The sequence below is a fragment of the Gracilinanus agilis genome, chromosome 1 (assembly GCF_016433145.1).
Source record: "Gracilinanus agilis isolate LMUSP501 chromosome 1, AgileGrace, whole genome shotgun sequence".
Lineage (NCBI taxonomy): Eukaryota > Metazoa > Chordata > Mammalia > Didelphimorphia > Didelphidae > Gracilinanus > Gracilinanus agilis.
Genome location: NC_058130.1, coordinates 694,946,357 through 694,961,140, shown reverse-complemented (window position 1 = coordinate 694,961,140; position 14,784 = coordinate 694,946,357).

Sequence of the window (14,784 nt, the reverse complement as noted above, 5' to 3'; positions counted from 1 at the left end):
TGGCAAAATTGGGACATTAATGCATTGCTGGTGGAGTTGTGAACTGATCTAATCATTCTGGCTGGCAATTTGGAACTATGCTCAAAGGGGTATAAAAGAATGCCTGCCCTTTGATCCAGCCATACCATTGCTGGGTTTGTACCCCAAAGAGATCATAGATAAACAGACTTGTACGAAAATATTTATAGCTGCGCTTTTTGTGGTGGCAACAAACTGGAAAAGGAGGGTATGTCCTTCAATTGGGGAATGGCTGAACAAATTGTGGTATATGCTGGTGATGGAATACTATTGCACTCAAAGGAATAATAAACTGGAGGAGTTCCAGGCGAACTGGAAAGACCTCCAGGAACTGATGCAGAGTGAGAGGAGCAGAGCCAGAAGAACATTGTACACAGAGACTGATATACTGTGGTAAAATCGAATGTAATGGACTTCTGTACCAGCAGCAATGCAATGACACAAGACAGCTCTGAGGGATGTATGGAAAGGAATGCTACCCACATTCAGAGGAAGGACTGCAGGAGAGGAAACATATAAGAAAAACAACTGCTTGAACACATGGGTTGGGGTGGACATGATTGGGGATGTGGACTCGAAACTACCACACCAATGCAACTAACAACAATTTGGAAATAGGTTTTGATCAATGACATATGATAAAACCAGTGGAAATGTGCGTTGGCTATGGGGGGGTGTGTGGGGGGTGAAGGGGAAAGTAAGAGCATGAATCATGTAACTATATTAAAAACAAATATTAATAAATGTTAAAAAAAAAGTGTCCATTATATTCTGGGAATGCGAAGACCAAAATGAAATAGTCCCTATCCTCAAATAACTTATATTTTCTCAGGGGCAACAGCAGGTCTGACATATATGTGTATGCATGTATATACATACATATATACATTAATATAGCAATATGTATACATGTAACATATATAGCTACTTACATTTAAATATCTACATATGTAATCAAAATACATATAGAAATATCTATTATAAGAGTTTAAATTTAAGTTTTATGCTAAATATGATAGTTATAATGTAATATTGTGGTCACCAAATTTTAAAAATTATAGCATAAGTCAAAATGACTTTCAGCAGCTTTATTTACAGAGATGGAAAGAGTGAAAGTGGAAAAATGTAGCTAAATAGACCGACTTTTAACAAGCCTACCATCCCTTCTGTGGTAAAGTGAGGTTCAGCCCCTCAGGGGCTTCCCCATGTCCTTTGTTCCTGGTGGATTTCCTGGTAATCCTCAGCCAGAAGTCCCAGTGGTGTCTTCAACCAGAGTTCCCTCACCTAGCAAGCCCATACAGGATCCAGGGAAAAGGTCTCCTCCAAGCCAAGGCAGGGATCTCTGGAACCAATCTCTCCAAATGCTAGGAAGAGAATGAATGCTAGACCTTGTTGGTCTCTTTTTATACCCCTTTTTTACATATATCTACATATATAATCTATATAGCAACAGACATCTACATATATAAGTACAGATCTATATATGTATATCCATATAGACTTATTTACATATATAAGAGCTGGAGATCTAGTTAGGAGGTTGTATGGGCAAATGTGATAGCTCTGAGTGGCAGGGCAGAAATTATGGTGTAGGAATTAGACTTATAATTTTCTTGGTATAGGGAAATCTTGAAAAAGAAAACTCCCTCTCCTAATGCAAGTCTACATCTTTTTCTGCAATTTATAATTGCTTTGGTTGCTTAAAGTACTAAAAAGTAAAATGATTGCCCAAGATCATATAGCCAGTATGTCAGAGGGAAACTTGAAGTCAGGTCCTCCTGGCTTTGAGGCTAATGCTCTATCTCCTGTGCCATGTTCTCTTTCTGGAGTCAGAAGACCTGGGTTCATATCCATCATTTAAGCAGTTACTAGCTCTGTGACCCTGAGCAACATCACCTTCTTAAATCTTGTTTCCTTTGTAGCCTTTTATATTTTTGATCACTCTTTCCTACTAGATACTTGTCTCTCAGTTTTCATGAGACTATTCTTTTATAGTTCTCTTTCTACTTAAGACTTTCACCATTCCTTCTCAGGCTCCTTTTTGGGTATTTATCCATGCCACACCCACTAATTCTAGGTGCTTCCCTAGGTTCTATCTTGGACCTTTTTCTTCTTGCCTCCCTTCCCTCCACTCCCCTCTACTCTACTCCTCTCTTCTCTGTCTAAGTCCTCTCATTTGATTTTCTCATCAACTTCTAAGGGTTCAATGATCATCTCTAAGTATATGATTCTCAAGTCTGTCTAGTTTACCATCTGAGTTCCAGTTTTACATAACCATCATAAACTAGATATGTGGCACACTCATCTAAAATTCATCATGTCTAAAACAGAACTCATTATTTTTTTTCTGGGGTAGCTAGATGGCACAGTGGATAAAGTGCTAGGCCTGGAGTTAGGAAAACTTCTTCCTGAGGTCAAATCTGGGCTCAAACACATACTAACTATGTGATCCTGGGTAAGTCACTTAACCCTGTTTGCCTTAGTTTGAAGCCCCGTATAACTCACCCCTTGCTACCTTCCCAGGCTTCTTACACTTCACTACACTATGCAATTCAGCTACAAGGCCTCCTAGCTGTTCTTTGAACATGGCACTCCATTTCTGACTCTTCTGTATTTTTGTATGATCAGTCTCCCATGCCTAGAACACTCTCCTTCCTCCTCTGCTTAGTAGCTTCCTTGTGTTCCTTCAAAACAACTAAAACTTCACCTTCTACAGGATACCTATCTCAATCTTCACTACTCTTGGTGATTTCTCTTTGAGATGACTTTACATTTACTCTTCATATATTTTATAAATAAATATTTATTTACATGTTGTCTCTCCCATTAGAATGTGGTCTCCTGGAAGGAATATGGAGTTTTTGCTTTTCTCTGCATCCCCAGTGCTTAGCAGAGCCTGGAACATAATAATAATTTTTAAAATGCTTGATGACCAACTAATTGACCAGAAGGGTTGTACTAAATGGCCTTTAATATTTCTTCCAACTCTTAATCTTTGATCTTATGATCATAGTTATGCATGTAGCATGAACAGTGTAGAAGCAAAGAGAGAACGGCCCTGTATGTTTTCTTTCTCAATATAAATGACTCCTTCTTTAAAATATCCTCCATTTGAGTGTAAAATGACCAATCGACCATCACCATTCCCTGTATTTATGTTTTTGCCCTTCCCTACTTCCTCTGTTCCTTAGACACAGGATAAAACAATTTTGCTTCCACTGGTCCTCTCAGTTCAAAAACAGACAGATTCTGTCCCAACTCCAAGGTCTACTGTAGACCTAGACTGGCCACTTTCCATCTTAGAATCAGTACTGGATATTGGTTCCAAGGCAAAAGAGTGGTAAGAGCTAGGCAATGGGAGTTAAGTGACTTGCCCAGGGTCACACAGCCAGGGAGTGTCTAAGGCCAGATTTGAACCCAGGATCTCCTATCTCTAGGACTGGCTCTCAATCCAGTTGCCCCCTCTTCCTATATTTTTTATATTGGTAGAAACGAGTTCAGAGTTCATTTGAGTGAGAAAAGAATGCTATCAATATTTCTCTTCCCTGGCTTATATAAGAACAAAACCTCTTTACCTGATCTTTACCTAATCTGAAAACTGTGACCTTTTTGCTACATCTGTTGCTATCCACCAAAGAATTCAAAAGTGAGGGGTGATCCATCAATTGGGGGATGGCTGAACAAATTGTGATATATTGTAATGAAATACTATTTTGCTATAAGAAATTATTTCAGAAAAATATGGAAAGATTTGCATGAACTGATGCAAAGGGAAGGGAGCAGAAACAGAACATTATTATACATAGTGACAGTAATATTTTTTGACAAACAACTATGAATGACCTAGTTACTCTCGGCCAGTGATTAAAGACAACACTTAATGATGAAAAAATGCAGCTATCCTTTGAGAAAGAATTTATGGAGTCTGAATATAAAGTGAAACATACTATATTTCACTTTTTATTTCTTTTTGTTTGTTTGTTTTCATTTGAGATCTTTTCTACAAAATGACTAATACAGCAAGATGTTTTGCATAATTGCACATGTGAAATATATCAGATTGTTTGCCATCTCATGGGTGGGGAAAGGCATAAAGAGAGGGAAGGAGGGTGGAAAAGAGGGAAAGAATTTGGAGTTAAAAACATTTTTAAATGTTTAAAAATTGTTTTTACTTGTAATTCAGGGAAAATAAGATATTATTCAAAAAAACAGTTGCTACCCAGCAAGTTCAGAGTGGAATGTTTTAGGTAATCATAGTTATTTACTTATGGCACAAGCCCCCAAACCAGGACACTCTAACAGAATAGAAATTAAATTAAATAGCAATACTTTTAGTTAAGGCAGAATAATATAGAAAATCTCAACAGAAAGTCTCTTCAGACCCACAGGAGCACAATATTCCATAGATTCCTGCCACAGATGGGAGAGAGGACATGACTCAGACAATTTACCATCATAGCTACTTGACAATGTGTACCGTGGCTCCACTCAGCCTCTGCGACTTCCATTCCTCTGTGCCTCTAACGCTACCTCTTGTTGCTTTCTTTGAAGAACACAGCTATAATCTGTACTGTTTCTGAGTCATTCTCTGATCAGATAAACTACTGCCATTTTTTACTGGACTTTGCTATGCTGCTGCTACCTGCCAAAGCTGTTATTGGCAGGAGATTTTGTGAGACTGCCTATACCTAAGGCTATATAGATTTGTTTTTTTATTTGTTTTCATTTTTTTTCCCAAGTTAGGCTCACAGCCTCATTTTAAGAGCAGAGAAAAAAGAAATCTCTGAGGGAAAGATCTTCAGTCCATAGTAAGCAACCACTATGATTTGCACACTAGTGCTAGGTTCTTAAGGTTCAAAGACAAAAACAAACCTGGCTTCACCCTCAAGGAGTCTCCTGTAAGGACAAGTAAATATAAAATATATACACAGTAATATATGGTAACATCAAGAGGGAAAAAACTAATAATTGTGGATGAGGAAAGGTCTCAGGCAGGAGTTAGCCATCTAAGTTATTCTTGGAAGGAGACTTAAGAATGATGGTAGATTATCACCTTCCCAAAAGCGAAGAAGCAGATGAGCTTTCTTTTTTTTAATTAACCAGCATTTATTTTCTTTTCTTCCTCTACCTCCCCCCCAAGAAGAAAAACAAAACTCTTTTAGCAAATATGCATAGTTAAGCAAAACAAATTCCTACATTGACTATATCCAAAAACGAGTGTTAATTCTGTAATATCTCACCCAGGAGGTAAGTAGCAAGCTTCATCTTCAGCCCTAATGGTTAGTCACCACAGTGATGAGAGTTCTTAAGCCTTTCAGAGTTGTTTATTTTTACAATGTTATTGTTATATTATAAATTGTTCTCCTGGTCCTTTCACTTTACTCTCCATCGACTCATTTGATAACAATAAAAATATGATACTTCACAAATTTTACCAAAACCACCTCTTCTCTTCTTACAGAATAATAATATTGAGTACATTGGGGGGTGGGAGGGTTGTTTAGCCATCCTCCCCATTGATGAGCATCTCTTTAGTTTCTACTTCTTTACTAGGACAAAAAGAGTTCCTATAAATACTTTTGTATATATGGATCCTTTTCTTTCTTCTTTTGATATTTCTTTTCTAAACAATCACCATTTTCTGTCTAGTGGCTGCTTAGGTAAGAGAGAAAAAATGATGTAAGAGAGAGGCCTCAGGCCTTCCTCATCAAAGCCAACCTGTCCATGAACCCAGACCTCTGTTCTTTGCCTTTTTCATTTGTTCTGTCCTGATTTTTGATGAATATTAGAAATAGCTTGGACTTTGTGAATTTTAAAAGGTCAGAATGGTGAGCTACCAAAGGACCAAAAGCTAGAATCCATGCCACTTTTTGGGACTAGCTGGCCCATCATTGAAGCCCTGGAGAACGTGAGGGACCTGGTCCTTCCATGGCTTAAAAGAGAGGGGCTCTTCCAGTGAGCATGCTGCATTTGGAAGTAAACCTGTTTGGTGAATACTATTTAGAAATTGAATTGAATCTGAGTCTCTTTTCTTCAGGGATCAAGATAGGAAAAAGTATGCCCCCAGTAGCTGGAGGTGAGAAATATATGTGCCTCTGTACTTGTAATATCTATCCCTTTACAAAAACCAACTGATGTTAATTGGTTAAATCAACTGGGAAGGGAGAATTAATATTAATTAAGTGCCTACTATGTGCCAGGCACAATGCTAAGTGCTTTACAAATATCTAATTCTCAAAACAACTTTGGGAGGTAGGTAAATAGTTTTTAATCCTCATTTTACAGAGGAGAAAACTGAGGTAGATAAAGGTTAAATAACTTGGTCAGGATCAATCACTAAGCTAGTAACTTTCTGACTTTGGTTTTGAACTCAGGTCTACTCTCAGTCCAGCATTTTGTCCAATGCACCACAATGAACTGAAGTAGTAATCACTAGGGATAGTGTGGAGGGGGAACACATCAGAATGGGGGCTCAGGCAATTTGAGAAGAACCATTCCTTTAACTCCTCAAGGATACCTTAAAATTCTGAAGGATATATTTAGCCAGTCTTGTGTTGGGACAGTGAGTCCAGAGAAATCACTATATAAAGATGAAGAGACTGAGAGTTTAAATACTGTGTTCAAGATCACAGAGATACTACTAAGTGGCAGAAAAGGGACTCAATTCAAATCCAAACCATCTGACACTAAATTCATTGCTATTTTCATGATTTCTTTCTACTTCCTTCTATTAAAGGAATGGTGGATTTAAGGGCATATTTTGTGCAGAGAGATCCTTCCTAGAGTACTTTAATCAATTACATTTATTTCATGTATTTGAATGTGATATAAATATATATAATCTCTGGAGTCAGGAGTTGACACTACTTATTTCCATGTGAAAGAAAAAAGTGAGGTGACAATCCTTTTCCTGAGGCAAAGTAGTTTTAACAGAATTCCCAAGGTCTTTGCCAAAGTGGAAAGATATAAAAAGGCTAGCCATATAGTTGGGCACTACTTAAAGCACCCTGAGGCTGTGTCTCAATAGTCAAAGCCAAGGGAATACTTGGAATCCTAGAATGCAAAATGTTAGAACTGAAAGAGCCTTTAGTGAACATCTCATCTACCTTCTCATTTTACAGATGAGGAAACAGTCAGTGACTTTTTGAGAAATATAAGTAAGTAGGATATTTTCAAAGCTGTATTTATTTGCTTCATAATGAAATGTCAAAATTCAAAGGGAAAAAGCAAGTGTAATGGAAGGAACTGGAATAAAACCCAATTGACTGGAGGTAAAGGGTGAGATTAGATAAGCAAAATGCATGGAACAGATTTTTCAACTTTACAACCTGTCATCAAGAGATAGGCAATTGATCTGAGTACTGGAGCTGTAAGACCTTCAAACTCAGGAAGTCACAGAAGTGGTCAGAATTTCATTTAAAGGGTCAACAACTGAGTATCGTTACTTTCTACTTCCCAAGATTAAAAAAAAAAAAAAAAGGTTGATTCATAATTTTAATTAAAAAAACACAGTCTAAATTACCCACCAACTTTGAACAAACCCTCCTCAAATAAAGATCTATCCGTGTCTAGAATTTGTTGGGGGAAATGGGGCACTAAATGGATTAGTTATCAGTAAAACAGTGAAATGAAGTATAAAGGCAATTATCTGAGTAATTCAGTATAGTAGATATAGAGTCTACTTAACTTGTTATGGCATCTGGTGGTTATGTCTGGTATTACAGTCTCTTTCTATTAGAACCATTTTCTTTTTTACATTTTGGATTCATTTTAACTTATGTAGAGGGACATGAATCTTTGAGTAACTACATTTTGAGACAAGACTCCTGTGGGCTGTGTGGAATGTTTGGAGCCTGTCTGTCTGAGTTTCTGGTAGGTGTAGTATTTAATGTAAAAAGTAGGATGACTGATTTATTCATCAAATCATTCCACTTAACGTAAGTGAAAAGCTCAATCAATCAATATATCTCCTTCATAGGCTTTAGACTAAGTGTAAAAAGTCTTTGAAAGAAATTGAATGAAGTGAAATGACACCAGATGGGAAGTTTGTTCCAACTGGCTGAGGGATTTTGTCACCCTAGGTTTTCAGCACATCCCTGAACAGCCTTGGGAAAGGAGAGGGTTTGGGTTTCTACCTCCTCCTTTCCCACCCCAAGCCAGAGGAATAAATGGTCTTAGCAACATCCTGGATCAGTGAGTCAATCAATAAACATTTATTAAGAACCTACTACATTTCAGATACTAAATAAATGCCGGGGACACAAAGAAAGGCAAAAAATGGTCCCTGCTCTCAAGATGCTCAGTCTAATAGGGGAACAATATGCCAACAACTAAGTACAAATAATATGTACACAATAATAACATTTATATAGTACTTAGCCTGTGCCAAATACTGTGCTAAATGCTTTACAATTATTATCTCCTTTTATTCTCACAACAATCCTGAGAGCTGAACTTATTTCTTGGTGATTTATGCTTTCTAAGGTTAAGTCCAATTTTCCCTAGATTCCATATTTACTTGAGGGTAGCTGTCACAGACTTTTGGAGGGTGTTTGTAGTAACTGTTCTGACTTTACCACCTTAGTAAATAACCCTAACCACTTCTTATGACTGACTAACTAAAATGATTCTCAGTTGGCAATTTTAAGGGTGTGATATAGGGAGGGAAGCACATTGGTGGGGGGCTTGAGCCAATAGTATTAATGAATCACTCTTGACTTCTTAGAAGTATCTCTAAAAACCTGATGGAGAGATGTGATTTTCCTCTACGACCTAAACTTTACAAGCTCTACTAAAAAAAATTTTTCCCTGTCCTTTAAAGCTTTGTTTACACCTTCTGTTTTAATTAGTACCCACCCTGGCTTTCTCTATAACTGTTTTTGTATTCATATATGTCCTTAATTGTGAGGGCAGTATTTTGAGGAGAAAATATCTTGGAATTGGTATATATAGAGGAAATAAGAAGCTCTCTGTCTCTAATGCCAGTTTGGGGGTGTGGGTGGAGGTGGGAAGATCCTAGCTGGAGATTTCAAACTAAAAATGAGAGAGAATTTTATTAGCTTCATTATTTGTAATTTTGTAAACTTCCCAAAAGGTAGAATAAACTGGATCTGGGGGTTTTCAGCCCTCAGGTAAAAATGAACCAAACACCATTTTTACTCTCTCAGCTTAGGCTAGTCTGTGGTCAAATTGCCTCATTTACTCTTGTCTTATTCTCCTTTTCATAGCCCTAAAAATTTTTTCTTCAGTCATACAGTCAATGGGGGCTAACTAAAGAGTAGGCATAAGAAGATGTTTTCAGCTTCACCTCCCAATCTATATCCCCCAGACAGTCAAAGAAGGCTGCATATACCTTTTCCTCTGAAGCAGGGTAACTCTTTGCTTCACCTTTCTAATGCTTCTTCAAGTTAACCCTGGGTTAATTTGAATCCCTGGCCCAATTGTTCTATTCCTGCCATATTGCTTTCCAGTTTCCCAGCAGTTTTTCTGAGTAGTGATTGAGTTCTTCTTCCAAAAGCTTGGGATCTTTTGGTTTGTCAAACACTGTTAGCCCAGCCATTTATTCCTGTGTGTTGAGTGCCTATCTATTACATTGGTCCACTCCTCTATTTCTTAGCCAGTACCAGATTGTTTTTATTTAAAATAGTCTTTAAAATAGTTTGAGAACTGATATAGCTAGGCTACCTTCCTTCCTTTTTTTTCTTTAATCCTATAAGTTTCCTGGAATAAGATGGGAGGAGAAAGGCAAAAAAGGAAATAGTTCCTTTCTGAGCCCTAGGAAAACTCTTTGGAGAGTGCTACCTGAGCAAAAGGCAGACTGCCTAGGCACAGTCAGAAGGAGATGAGAAATGGTGGGGTTTCATCCTACATTGGCCAGAAGTGAGAAAAAGAGATTCAGTAGAACTGAATGAATAGAAGACAGGTTCCCATGGGCACCTGGCAGTTAGAGCTATGGGACCTAAGTGAAAAGAGAGAAGGCTAAAAAATATCCTGACCTCTGAACTCCTTCCTCAATCTCCTAGGAATAAGAGTAAACCTCAAGAAGGACCACAAAAGCAGCTGGGCGTCATTATTAGCAAGCAATAAGAATCCTATTCCTGACTTCCCTGCCTACCTGGAAGAGCCTCCACTAGGAAAGTACTGTCAGAGGTCTGGTTTAAGTCTCTGGGGATTTGAATATTAGTTTTTTTATCTGCTCCTCACTGTTTAAATAAAACTAGTTCTGTGTTTGAGCCATTGTGAACCTAAATAATTATAGATAAGACCTGATTTCTACCTTTGAGGGACTATACCAGATACTGAAGCTCTCAGGTTCTACTTAAATGGGAGAAAATGAGTCATGTTATGATGAAGAGAGACCCTGTATAGATGATATAGATGGGTGGCTGGGACTTTGGTAGACCCAGCCTGACAGAGAGATCTCTTCAAAGTCAGAGAGCAAAGATGGCTGCACTCTCTGTCCTGAGCCAGTATAAAATCAGTCTGACTGCTTCTTTTTACTAACAAGGTTTATTAAAGATGTAACAGAAGATGGGGTTAGGAGTGCGGGTTTTGGGTGCTTCTCTATCACTAATGTCACTATCTTATCACCCACCAGTCTGACTTTGCATTAAAGTCTCTTTTTCCCTGCGACAAAGTTGAGGCAACTCTGATTACACTCTTGCCTAAAAATCTCCTTCTGTCTAATCTAATTCTAGGCTAAGCCCATGCAGGAATAAGTCTCTAGAATGTAGATTGATTAAAGATTGAAGTCAGGTGTCAGGAGTGATAGAGTCTACCCTAGAGAGGCTAAGGTCTCCCCCAGGCAAACTATGCAGTTCAATCAGCTCCATTTCCAGTTTGGTCTTCTTATAGCTTCAGCAGAGCAGACAACTCAAACAATCTTCAGAGTTTAGCCAGATTTCTCACTGGATCAAGTTAGAGATTCATAGGAGGTCAGAGCTGGTTCTTGGAGATGGTTTCGGCTCCAGAGTTTTGAACCAACCCCTCTTCTGGTAGTTAGATTCACAACATTCTCTCTCCCCTGAAGATTCTAACAGGGTTTGCTCCTGCCTCTCTTGTTTCACAACATTCCATATCACTTTGCTTGCAATCTTGTCTCCCTTTCTAAAATCTCTTTCACAGTCACAGAAATTTAGGAATTCCTTTTACGTCAAAAGGAAGGCTCTGATATATGTATAACAATAAAAGTCAAATTACAGTTTAAATTTTTTTTGACACATTTAGATATGGCAACACTTCATTTCATTTAAAATAAATAAGCATCAATTAAACATTTATGTTAAATACCTGTATGACCTTAGGTGAGTTTTTCAATCTCCCTGTGGCAAGTTTCCACATTTGTAAAATGTGAGTATTGGACTAGATAATGCTCTCTGAGGTTCCTTCCAGCTCTCTACCTGTGCTAGGTACTTGGGGAGATATAAAATTAGAGAAAGCATGGTCACTACCCTCATAGAAGTTACTCTTTGCTAAAGTGATGTCTACCCAAATGTTATAATAGAAATAAAACAAATAATAATACATGACAAATGCATTAGAATGCTAATATCAAAGTACTTTGTTAGGAAGGATTGGAGGGATAGGGAAATTCTTCAGAATGAAGGAGGTAGCATTTAAATAGGGCTTACATGATAGGGGAGTATTCAATTAAGTTGATAATTTCAAGGACAAGGAATAATATGGTGAAGGCACAGCATTAGGAAAATACATGTTATGTTTGGGGGACACAGAATAATCTAGTTTTCCTGAAGTAGTGCCTATTTGGAGTATGAGAAAAAATGAATTTGTAGGATGATACCAGATTATGGAGGATCCTGGATGCCAGACAAAAGGAGTTTAAATTTCTTAGGTAATGGGGAGCTACTTAAAAATTTTGAGATAAGTGGTAGGAGGAGATCTATGCTGCTTTAAGGATTTATTTTTTACTTCTTCATCTTTGTAGGCACTCCCTTCATCAGTGCATACTGCAACCCCTCTTCAAATTAGTACATGGCCTTTGTACATTTGAAGCTTGGTTATGAGTGTATTAGGACCTGCCAAGAGCTTGCATTCTGCTTTCAAGAACCCAGGGTCAGGGCACCTAGGTGGCTCAGTGGATTGAGAGCCAAGAGCAGAGATGGGAGGTCCTAGATTCAAATCTGGCTTCAGACACTTCCTAGCTGTGTGACCCTGGGCAAGTCACTTAACCCCTATTGCCCACCTTACCACTCTTCTGCCTTAGAACCAATATACAGTATTGATTCTAAGATGGAAGGTAAGAGTTTAAAAAATTTAAAAATTAAAAAAAAAAAAAAGAACCCAGGGTCACCTCCGTACCATGCTAAGAATTTGGAATAATACTTTAGTGACTTAGGTCAGATGATTATTGTGGGTTGGGAAGAGTGGAGATAAGAACTACTAGGAGACTATTGCTATATTCTAGGCAGGTAGTAGTAAGAACCTATACCAAGGTGGTAGCAATAGGAATACAGAAAGGGATAGATGTTAGAGCAGTTTTAGAGGGCTTCATAACAAATGGATAAAGATATTGAAAGAGAAGGAAGAATCACAGATAAGAGCAGGGTTTAAAACTTGGGAGACTAGGTGAATCATAGAGTAGCATTACCATTGAGAGTAAGTTTTTTAAATTTCATAGACTATCACATTTCTTTGATATAGTTTCTTAAAGGTCAATGAGGTGTGACACTTGTGTAAACATTTTGCCTCCCGGTAAGTCCTTTTCCAATGCCTCATTGAAGCTCAGAGGTGATTTTACTTCTTGAAGGTGATGTCAACCAAAGCCAATCTGTGGTAGGCCCAACTAAGTTGAAATGGCTTAAAAAAATTGACAGCTGATGATATGTACACCATGTCTGTTTGAGTCCCAGCCTGGTCCCAGATAAAGTAGGCTCATTGCTAGGTAAACTAAAGGAGGATGAAAAAAAATTTTTTTGTCTAGAATAACTCTTGAAAACCATTATGTTCCAGAGGGCTCACCCACATTGAAAAAAATCACAGGTCTTTGGAGCATCATCAATAATAAATGAGTATTTATTGATGTATCTGCTATTATGATTATTTTCATTAATCACAACAATTGCTAATAATGATAATCACATTTTTATATGTTACTGCATGCTCACACCTACCATTTGCCTCTCCATTATCCTAAAAGGCACTCAGTTTTAATTCTTTGGAAATCATAGTATTCCATGATTAATAGTCATTGATGATCACAAGTAGGGCATATTTGTGTCTGACCTGAATCTTTGAAGAAACTCCCTTAGATAAGGGAGACCAGCATTATTCACATTTAAAAAGATGAGCCTTTCTTTCTGGGGGAATAGTGGAGTTATTTAATCAGTCAATTAATAAGCATTTATTAAATGTCTAGTCTGTGCTAGTGTGTAAAGGGAATCTCTTCCTCCCAGGGTGGTAAACTTTCTTCTTATCCCACCCATCCCATTATCATGGCTGGAATGGTCCAAACAGATGTCACAGGTTAAGAGCCCTAGGAACATGGCCTGGGACTAAGGGTTACAAGTCCGAGTCAGAGAGACTTTTATTGGTTCCTGAGATGTGATAGACTAGCTTGGAGAGACAGGAAGGAACGTGGAGGAAAGGGCTATAAAAGATGAGATTGTAGAGGAGATGGAGATCTTTGGCATGACTTTTCTGGGATTGATTCTTCTACTCCATTCAGTGTTGGTGGCTCAAATGGAAGATAGCCTTGTGGGCTGATAAGACTCTTGCTCTGAAGATACTACTGAATCTGGAGATTGGAACCTTGATGGTATAAAGATGATATTATAAAATAAGTACTGTTTTATTAGTTTAGAGCAGTGATTCCCAAAGTGGGTGCCACCGCCCCCTGGTGGGTGCTGCAGGGATCCAGGAGGGTGGTGATGACCACAGGTGCATTTGGGGGCAGTGAATAACTGTAAGGGGGCAGTGATAGTATATGACAGGGGGCGCTAAGTAATATTTTTTCTGGAAAGGGGGCAGTAGGCCAAAGATGTTTGGGAACCACTGGTTTAGATAAGAAGTAGAGAAGTTGGCTTGAGGAAGAATTGGAGTTTCAGATAGAGCTGAGTGAGAGAGTGTAAATTTCAACTGTTGGCAATTATAACCGTTATTTCTATGACAGTTACACTCTCTGGGTGGGGCATTCCAGGAGTGGCTTCTGGCAGTCTACAGAGCCACACACGGGTTTCTTTCTCTCTCAGGGCTAGAGAAGGTAACATCTTTGCCTCTCTTTATCTGTCTGAGTGAAGGAGTAGAGTGTTTTCTTTTCCAGCTTGGGAAATACTATTCATTTATCTGTTACTGTTCATAGATTGGTTAAACTCTGAAAAGACCAAATAAAACCTGGTCTTTGGTTTGGACTCAGAGTCTGTTAGGGCTCAGAGTCCTAACTTGATTCTTGTGGAGACTCAACCAGCTAGCCATGATTATCTTTATAACTTAAAGGTAAAGTTAAGAGTTATAGTGGTTACATTTAGTTAGAATAGTATAAATTTGGTTAGTTGGAGCAGGTAGGATTAGCATAGCCTGTGGACCACAGGAGAAGCAGTTCCTTGCAGGACCTGGGAGTTTATTTGGGTGGAGTTAAAATCCCTTAGAATTAGAAATCCTTTCCCCCTTATATATATTTAAATAAAAAGTTTATTTTCTATAACAAGAGTCTCTTTAGTGTTCCTTGCACCTTGCATTGCTCACCTATATTATTTTTACGATGGGGAGTGAGCTGAAATTCTATAGATCAGACTTTAGAGTGGTAGGCTA